Below are 9,849 nucleotides of genomic sequence, written 5' to 3'. Positions count from 1 at the left end.
ACAAACAAGAAGCGATCACGGATCATGAGCACACGAAGGCAAATAAATCTATTTTTAAAAATCATCATCAAAAAAGTTGGAAACCTCAAGCCCCATCTTAACCGAATTAACCCATGAACCGGATCCGGAGCGGAGACAATAGACTTCATAAGCCAATGGTCCGTATGTATATGACCAATATGTAGGCCTACTTGTTATTTTCAGACCAAAATGTATGACGCTGACAGCTCTTGTCCGGCAATATTACGACATTTAATCTATGAATAGCAAACATATCCCTAACGGATGCCATGCATGTTCAGATGTTCAACGACAGGGGTCGAGCGAAGACGCACATAAACAGCGCAAGAATAAGAAAACAACTACCACACATTCTTAACAATTGTTTCATTTTTTACGCTATACATTGCACATAAAAGCCAACTTGACAACTGCAATAGATTTTGCTAATTGCTAGGCTATCGATCTTTAAAATTTGTATGAGGTGCTAAGTTATTGTACGCACGTGATCTTACCTGATATCATAAACCTTCGATGAGGAACCATGACGAAACTCCAAAGCTTTTTTAGCTCCAGTTAAAAGTTGATAGCAAAATCAAGTTACACCACGCCTTATCGTCTAATTAACTTTTTTAAATCCAGTTTCGAGAAATGTTGGTATTCATGCGTTCCACTGCACCGCACTGTCTCACAAAGAATGTGCCAAATGTAGCTGCACAACCACGTGCTGTCAAAATCAAACTATTGGCTACCAACATTTTATAGAGCTTGCTTACCCAAAACAGGCTGTCCATTTATCTTTGCGCGCATTTTCAGCGAGCATGTACAGACTTGCAACACCAACAGAATCCCACCCCACCCCTTTACCCCTACCCAAGGTGTACCCCTATACCAAACGCCTCACACCCCTCTTTTGAATCCCCTGACCCACGCGCGACCCCTACTCCACAGCCGCTCCTACGCGGCCCCCTCTCACATTCAAGTCCATCTCGCCACCTGTTTTATGAATGAATTCTGCCTCTTTCTCCCAGTCAGGAGGAAGCGATTACAGTGGATGGCAATGTACTTAGTCTACGTTCTAAACCGTCGAGATGCTGCTACAGCAAACATTGCATCATGCGTTTCCACCTTGCGTCGTGCACATGGTTTATCATAAACAAAGCAAATATCAAGAAACCAGTTTCACAAAATTGTCATCTATAACCCTTTCTAAGCAGAGAGGAAAATACAACATACAGTACGATACGAATGTTTTCTACCTAGCCTAAAAGAGACATCAAAAAACAAAATACCTTGGTCGTCTTTGGATCTTCAATGTATATAGCCAAAGAGGTATCAAAATTTACTCAGACGAACACAGAAGAACGAATACTTTCAAATCAAAACATTGAAACGCATGATGACAGCGTTCATGTAATAACTTATAGGACTATAGGAGTAAAGTTAACTCGTCGCCAGTGATGGATAATGAGAGAAGTTCTGGAGATGTAAGCTGATTTGATTGACGAGACATGACCAATAATTGTATCATTTTATTTGCTTTCTGCTTTATGCCAAGTCGAGGAGTATAAACAATACATCATGATACAAGTAATTTTTGTCAAAATATCTATGGTATATTCTTACATAATGTCATTCATTCAGCGCTAGATTTCATCCACGCACCGCAGCTGCTGCGTAGCCGCTGATTGTTAGCGCTAGTAGAAGCAGGCAGATACTGACGGGTTGCTCTGCAAACGCAGATAGCAAGCGGAACAAGCGTCGCAAATGGAATATTCAACGCAGTGCTTTTACCTGCGACCTATGAACACCCGCGCATTCAGACTCACCTGGAATAATTTACACTGGCTGAGCGCTAAGTATCAAATTACACGGGCTCCGCGCATAATGTGCGATATTCGGGAGTTTATGTTCACACACAAACACACATGCACTGGACAATCGACACGAAATCTCCGCGAGTGGAGGACCTGGGTTTAGCGGATTAAGAAAAAAAAAGGAAGAAAAGTGTATTGAATGCAAACAAAACGAGCATGCTGCATAAAACCGCCTGCTTTATATGCCACTTCCTCCCCGTGTAGCGATTTATCAGATTTACTGGTACTCAAGTTCAAACTTAATCATGGGAAACTGGTGAAGTACATAAAGAATCGTCCAGTGTGCATCTTTAACAGGCATGAAGGTATATCTTTCTCGCTTTGGGGTAAACTCCTACTGATGGGATGGAGAAAGATATGGAATCTCATGATTAAAGGGTTACTATTTTGGTTGAGATTGGGGATTCAGATTTTAACTTTTTTTGCGAGATGATTAGAAACCACTTCTGAAAAATTAAGGAGCATACAATTCTAAGAGGAATTCAAAGTTCAATTGATGGAAATCGGTGTTGGAAATAGCTTAGACATCCAAAAATAAGGTAAAACAAAGTGACCCAAATAAAAAGTGGGTCCCATCTTTAGTATTAGGACCTCTTTGATTTTGGATATCTCGGCCATTTCAAAACCATTTTTTTTCACACTTTGAATTCCTGTTCCTGGAGCCCCATCTCAACCAAAACTATACCATCCCTTTAATCATAGTGTGAGAAAGCGGGAGCTGTGTCTGTGTATATAGTGCCAAGAATATCGTGACTTCTGATGAAGAAGGATTTGAAAACATGAACATAATATCTAGATATCATTAGATGAAATGTAACAAATCTTGAACGCTGTGATTTGATGGACTGTGTCAACCTCGGTTGGAAACAAAGTTGATTATCGAAGCGTGACTTTACAGGAGGATTAATCATTATACGTCTGTATCTAGAAGAAAGTTGTGAGATCAAATTCAGATTGGATGGATGGATGGATGGATGGATGGATGGATGGATGGTTGACCGTAATAAATGAATGAAGTGATTGATTGAAAGACAGGTGAATACAGAGTCGGAATGGAGGATCAATTATCTAATTTACATGATATAGACTAAAAGCTTACAAAAACAACATAAAGAGGGCAATTCAGTGCATATATTATACACAATACAAAAAAATGAGATGGTCTCAGATAGATAGATAGATAGATAGATAGATAGGTAGATAGATAGATAGAGGATAGATAGATAGAGGATAGATAGATAGAGGATAGATAGATAGATAGATAGATAGGTAGATAGATAGATAGATAGATAGACGGGTAGATAGATAGATAGATAGGTAGATAGATAGATAGATAGATAGATAGGTAGATAGATAGATAGATAGATAGAAATAGATAGATAGACAGATAGATAGATAGAAAGATAGATAGATATAGATATACAGATAGATAGATAGATAGATAGATAGACAGACAGATAGATAGATAGATAGATAGACAGATAGATAGATAGATAGGTAGATAGATAGATAGATAGATAGAGATAGATAGATAGATAGATATAGATAGACAGACAGATAGATAGATAGATAGATAGATATAGATAGACAGATAGATAGATAGATAGATAGATAGACAGATAGATAGATAGATAGATAGATAGATAGATAGATAGATAGGTATAGATCAGTAGACAAACAGACTGTACAAAGACGGTGAGTAAACAAGTGACTGAATTAAAGACAAAAAAACAACAACGAACAATGACGACAGACCATTGTGCGATACAGCTATGGGCAATTCTCTTTTTCTCTCTCTCTCTATTTTTCATTGATATGCTTACAGATTAAAGTGGATCAAAGGGGAAAAAACACTAAAATACGGAAATATTGCGAAATCTGGGGATCACCTGTACCTTGACTTTTCTCGCTGACCGACACACCGACCGGCGACTGTCTCCCTTGGAAGGCATTAAGTCCTTTGCCACCGGCACGTAGCCACTTCTGTGAAGATAAGAAAGTACAACATTTTTATGTGAATTTCTTCTCAATCCCTACAGAATATGCTATAAACTTTTTGTTTGTTTGTTTGTTTGTTTGTTTGTTGTTTGTGTTTGTGTGTTTTTTTTTTGTTTTTTTTTTTGGGGGGGGGGGGGGCTTTAATACACTAGGTAGCGACAAGTAAGCAAACTGACCCTCAGAATATTTGCCGTGATTGGACAATTGTTCCACTATGTTTGTATACATGGAACAATACCCGCACCCTAATAAAACTGTAGCTCTGAAGCTGGGACATATTATTGTGGGTCGTTATTGTCTTGGGTGATTTGTCGGGTTCAAAGCAGCGAACCATGAACGAGTTTGGATGCAAATCATATTGAATATAATTCATTCTGCGTTCAACTATACCCTGGTTAAACAGACATTGGATTTAGGGTGTAGAAATGAAAGTTTAGTTTGGACTTTAAATAAAACAAACAGGTGGATATATAACATTGCAGAAGGATTTCCGATAGCTGATGTAATTGGCAGAGAGTGTTTCCAGGTTTATCGATGAAACTTGAGAAATATGATTTAATGAGAGTGTAAAAACCCACATTAAGCCAAAGGGATATTGACGGGGAATACCCTCTCAGTAGCTTGCAATGACACATGAATGTAATGTTTGAAAGGAACAACATTCATCAAAACCTATAAAGGTGACGCAAAGATTTCTCTAGAAAACAGAAATAAAAGTATGTTTCTCTGCAGACATTTTGTAGATGAAACTCGTCTCGGTCTGCTGCAGATCTGCAGGATATATTTTTAAAGACTTTGGAGTTAATTCCTGCGCAATAGAATGTCTTTGCTTTTCAGACCAGTCTGTATGCTGACAAAAAGGTGATAAAATGTGAGCACAAGGTACATCACGAAGAGTATCATAAATGGGACATGGACCCCATGGAAAATGTCAATGAGAAAAGGGGGATGAAATTCACGATCACACATTCAACTTATTTTTAGCAACAGAAAATAATAATGTCAGGTTTCATTCATTATTATACAGGTCATATGAAAGCTATACCCCGTATATAAACTACCTGTAGGATTGCCTAATCAATCACATTAATATCACATTCAATTGGCAAGAGAGCACTCACAGTAGGCCAAAAGATAGAGTAAGAAAGAGTGGGAGGGAGACAGAGAGATCGTCAAAGATGCATTACCATGGCAACCATTTACATGTGTAATCATCGCTGCCAGAGACGGCTTAAAGTGTTCTTTAAGTAATGGCGTGTACAGAGATCAAATTCCCGCGCGCTCCTCCCTGCACTTGCTAATCAGAGTTCTCTCACCCACTGTACGACTTGCCGACACTGCAAAGTACAATTAATTAGCGTAAATGAGTAGAGCTATAAAGTGCAATTAAATCAGCCGTCATTATAATCATCGTGTCACAAATGGGCCTTGGTCAGTGGTATACGAACCATGACGCACACGCATGCAGTGAATGCACTTTTCCTATGTCTGAAGTCAGCCTTTGCGACACAGTCAGTCCTATACATAAGTACCTCCTTATACTGGCTGATTTGTGTCTGATACTGTAACTCCAAAAGAAAAGTTTGTCCTGTATATAACCAGCTGGCTCGCTGAGTTCACACTTTGAAGATAATCTAATATTCTTATACATGCATGGGGCAAATATAACAACCACGTTTTCTTGGTCTCTTCAAGTGTGTTTGTTAAAGTTGTTTTAGCTCTTGCGCGGATTTCAATCTCTCACCTACCAATCTTCGCGATATGTATTGATTGATGTAATCATTTTTTTGAGGGGGGGAGGGGGGAGGGGGGAGGGGGAGGGGGAGGGGGATGGGGAGGGGGATGGGGAGGGCGACATCGTTCCTCGGTATGGAGAAGCTGCTAGAACCAGGGAGGTGGTATAAGAGAGAATTTCTCTTCCACCTCCCGCTAAAATAACTCCCAGTCCATACACTGCAGTGCTGGGCAAAATGACAGTCACAGTCATGTCTGTGACATAGACCACTGTACATGAGGGAAATAAGCTTTGAGACAGCATCCCCCCCCCCCCCCCCTCCTCCTCTCCTCCACTCCACTCCCCGGGCAAACTTCGGAGTAACTTGTTCTTGGGACGAAGTGATCATGGTAATCATAGAAGTATCGGCAGCGATGATAATCCCATGCAACAGACAACCCTAATCCAACCCTGACAGCAACTGTAGTTCTCTACAAACACCTGACACATAACATACACCACGAAAGCATGGAAACTTTTGGCGTAGCGAAATAACACATGACTGGAAGTGATGCTGTCTTGCAGTTTATGATTGACCGCAAGACTGTTTACGTTTTTTTCTTGCTTACGGCGATCAGATACGACCTTGATCCAAGATATAGTTATGCATCCTTCATTAATTTGCTCCAATGGAGAAGAATGGTCTTGAGAGCCAACGCAGCCTTCACTGCAGAAATATACAATCATCCGCCGTGGAAGATAGAAATACAGTAAAATGTACCTTCTGTCCGTGGGCATGAAGGTTTGTTTGCGTAGGCTATCTCAGCGAGATTGCCGGGGAAGGGATAATTAATGTGATAAATAGCCGGATGTTGGGGGCAAATGATAACCACAATAGCGCTAACAAAATAACAGGAAGCTTGAAGACACCGAGCTCAGTTTTGGCATGTCGCCGTTCATGCCACAAGAAGTAGGACCTAATCGCACTATCAAAGTTTGAACAGATTTCAGGACAATTAATAAACCTACGTGTATGGACGTCGGTATAATACGCACAAACTCATAGCACTTAGCAGACAAATCAATGTCTGCGTAAATTGTATCAGATGTCTCCAGCGAATATTTTTCTCGTTGTCAAAGTGCCTTTTTTTATTTCACACTTACAGCATCGTTGTCCTAGAGACCGACGGACGCAAACACATATCCAGATACTGTCTGGGCCTTACGTACATTGTATACTTGAAATGAGCAGAAGATTTTTCCCATGCCAATAAAAGAGATTTCAACTGTGCTGGTATATATGTAATGTGCATACATGATGAACCAGCAAATCTTTTCGCGGGCGGTACAGTTCTCAACAGATACACTGTTTACTACTACAGTGTATAGGCTACTCACGTCTCGTCACCCTGCTTTCCCGCAATCGTGCACACTTCACGCCGTGTAGGTGATCCATTATCATGATGTTCAGAATGTGACAATTATTGCACAATTATTGAGGAACAGTAAATTGATACGGTGCGTGTGTGTGTGTGTGTGTGCGTGTGTGTGTATGTGTGTGTGTGTGTGTGTGTGTGTGTGTGTGTGTGTGTGTGTGCTTATGCATGTGGATGTGCATGTATTTACAATTCTAAATGATTGATTTATAATTTGCATTTAACATGACTTCCAGACTTCTACCTGACTAAATTCTCCGTAGATATTATACACTAAGTAAGCCTTCAAAACGTCAATTTTTCATATTTTGAACTGCGGTCCCATTTGTGAAAAAAAAGAAAAGAAAAAGAAAATGATTCAAAACTGTTTAAACTAGTTGGATGTAAATGAGTACATTATTTTTCTTCAACACGCACTTTGATCGCTTCAATATATCCAATACCTCATACGCACACTCATCCGTGATATACATCAGTAATTTGGATACTTCTAGCCATTTACATTTTGGTCCAACGCACATTATCAATTTTGTGCAAGTCGATTCCCTTTCATGCCCAAGTTCTGTTAAATATTTCAGATGAAATGGGTAGAATTAGTCTATACCGCCAAGACCTTTTTTTAATTTGGTAATTACGTGATTTACACATTCTTCCGAGAATGTACAGCTGTAGCTGTGCATCATAGGTTTTTTATATGAATTTAGACAGTACCAATAATTACATAGTACGTATCTGATTATTGAGTATTGATTGTTGGTTTGATGTAAATGGTGTGTCCAGGATAGGTTTACGGAAAATCAAATTGGTGTGAGACAAAGACTAAGGACACCGTCGCTCGCTGAAATTACGAGCCGCCCGAGCATAGCTTCAAGGTGATGCGAGTATGCGGAGGGGTACACATGGCATATTAGGCGATTGATGAAACTGATAACCTTGCCTAAATGCAAACCAAAGGCACTCGATCCTTCCACTCGCGATCTCAAATAAAGCCAACAATTACAATGAACATGATGAAAAGCAACTCCGATACAGCGGACTGCGCAACAAAACAAAGAGGGAAAGAATACTGAGTACCACATCTCCCCTCGACAAAGCAATTCGTGCCTCAGGTAAGTGAGCAAATGTCGAGTTTGAAACGCCGATGAGTCACGGAATACTGCAATACGGAGATGGCCTACGGGATATATAATATGCATGTGTCTTAACGAGAGAAAAGGGGGAAAAACTGAGTTAAACAAAGAATGTACACCAGTTATGGGCCCAAAACCTGTTACCGCACACTGAAATCGAAACATGAAACTAAACCCCGCTCACGATAACGATGCGTAGCCCACTATACATAAAGTAAGTAACATGTGAAAAGGAAAGTTGCCCTGGAACCTTGCACAGTGTAGGCCCTATCTGTTTTGCTCTTTCATTTTCTAATACTTTTTTGCCCATATGTCGATATAAAGAGCAAAAGTAATATGCTCTCTGGTAATTGTTAACAGCCATATACACTGTACCAGTTTTGTCTTGCGATGCACCAGTATTGGTATCCGATACCGTCAGACCTTGTAGCGGAGACTGGTTAACGTGAATATCTCCCTTCGCTTGCTTATGAATCCCTGATGAGAGTGAAATTTAAGAAGGTACATCGAAGGTTTACGATGTAATTGGGATGGGCATTCTGCTCAAGATTACAGAGATCCATTAAAAATCCTAATTGACGTGTGTTTCATCTTCTACGCGTCTACCAGAATGGCAACATCTTTCCGGTTGTACAATGTAAACCTATAACGTATACTCAACTTTGTCTTACGTGGACAGAGAGAGCAAGGGGGGGGGGGGGCAGATAAAGAAATGGGGGAGGGGAAGATCAATCACTTTGCAATCGACATGAGAAGAATGTTCGTAGAATCATTTCCCTTTGTGCGTCAGAGGTTGAATATTCAGCGTCCTTACGGTTCGACGGAATACTGCGTGCGTAACAAAGGGCTTTTACTCTTATGATCATTATTGATCTATGCATATCTTTCAACCTGGACTCACTTACAGCAATGCACGATTGTTCGCCCAAGATTTTCCTGCTTCGCTTGCGTGCATCCACGTGTGACGTCAGGTATTATTCACAGAAAATTTCATCCCGACGCACACGTAGGTTGCTAAGAGAAATTTGTGAAGAGATGTCCATAAATTACATACAAACAGTACATGCACACCTTCCTCCCAGGAACATGTCACATTCTTTCTCGATGCTCATTGCCGTGGTAATCATTTTCTCCTATTATACAGTATGTCCCCCCCAAAAAAATTACAACGGATTTCCGCATTGATAACTTTTAATGTAATTAAACTTTATGAATGCTATTGCAGGGTCTAAAAATAACACATCTTACCTATATTTTGCAGAAAACCCCATTCAATTTGGTTAAGTGGTCATAGAGAAATGTGGATTGTTGTAAAACATGTCATGGATCTGTTTCTTCCAAGTCTAGCATTTGGATGCTCTTGGAACTGCACATTAATGTGTGAACACAACGGACAGAACTTGGAGGGAAGGGATTCCTGACATGCTCTACAAAACTCCTCATTTCTCTTTGACCACTGAAGCGAATAGGTTGGGGTTTTCTGTAAGATATGGGAAATGAGCTATAGTTTCATACCCTGAAATCTTATTTCGATTGATTCACTATTTTTAAAGTTATCGTTGCGGAGGGTACCCATGTATTTTTGGGGGGACATATTATGGTATAGACAACGAAAAAAAAATCTTCCTCGTGTCGTTCCTACGTAGTACTCCAACGCAGTTCTGTCTGTCGCAGTGCAGGATTTCATTATACCG

Source organism: Diadema antillarum, unplaced genomic scaffold, assembly GCF_040938485.1.
Source record: "Diadema antillarum isolate AM-2024a unplaced genomic scaffold, OU_Dant_1.0 seq00001124_RagTag, whole genome shotgun sequence".
Classification (NCBI taxonomy): domain Eukaryota; kingdom Metazoa; phylum Echinodermata; class Echinoidea; order Diadematoida; family Diadematidae; genus Diadema; species Diadema antillarum.
Note: the sequence above shows the minus strand (reverse complement) of the source record.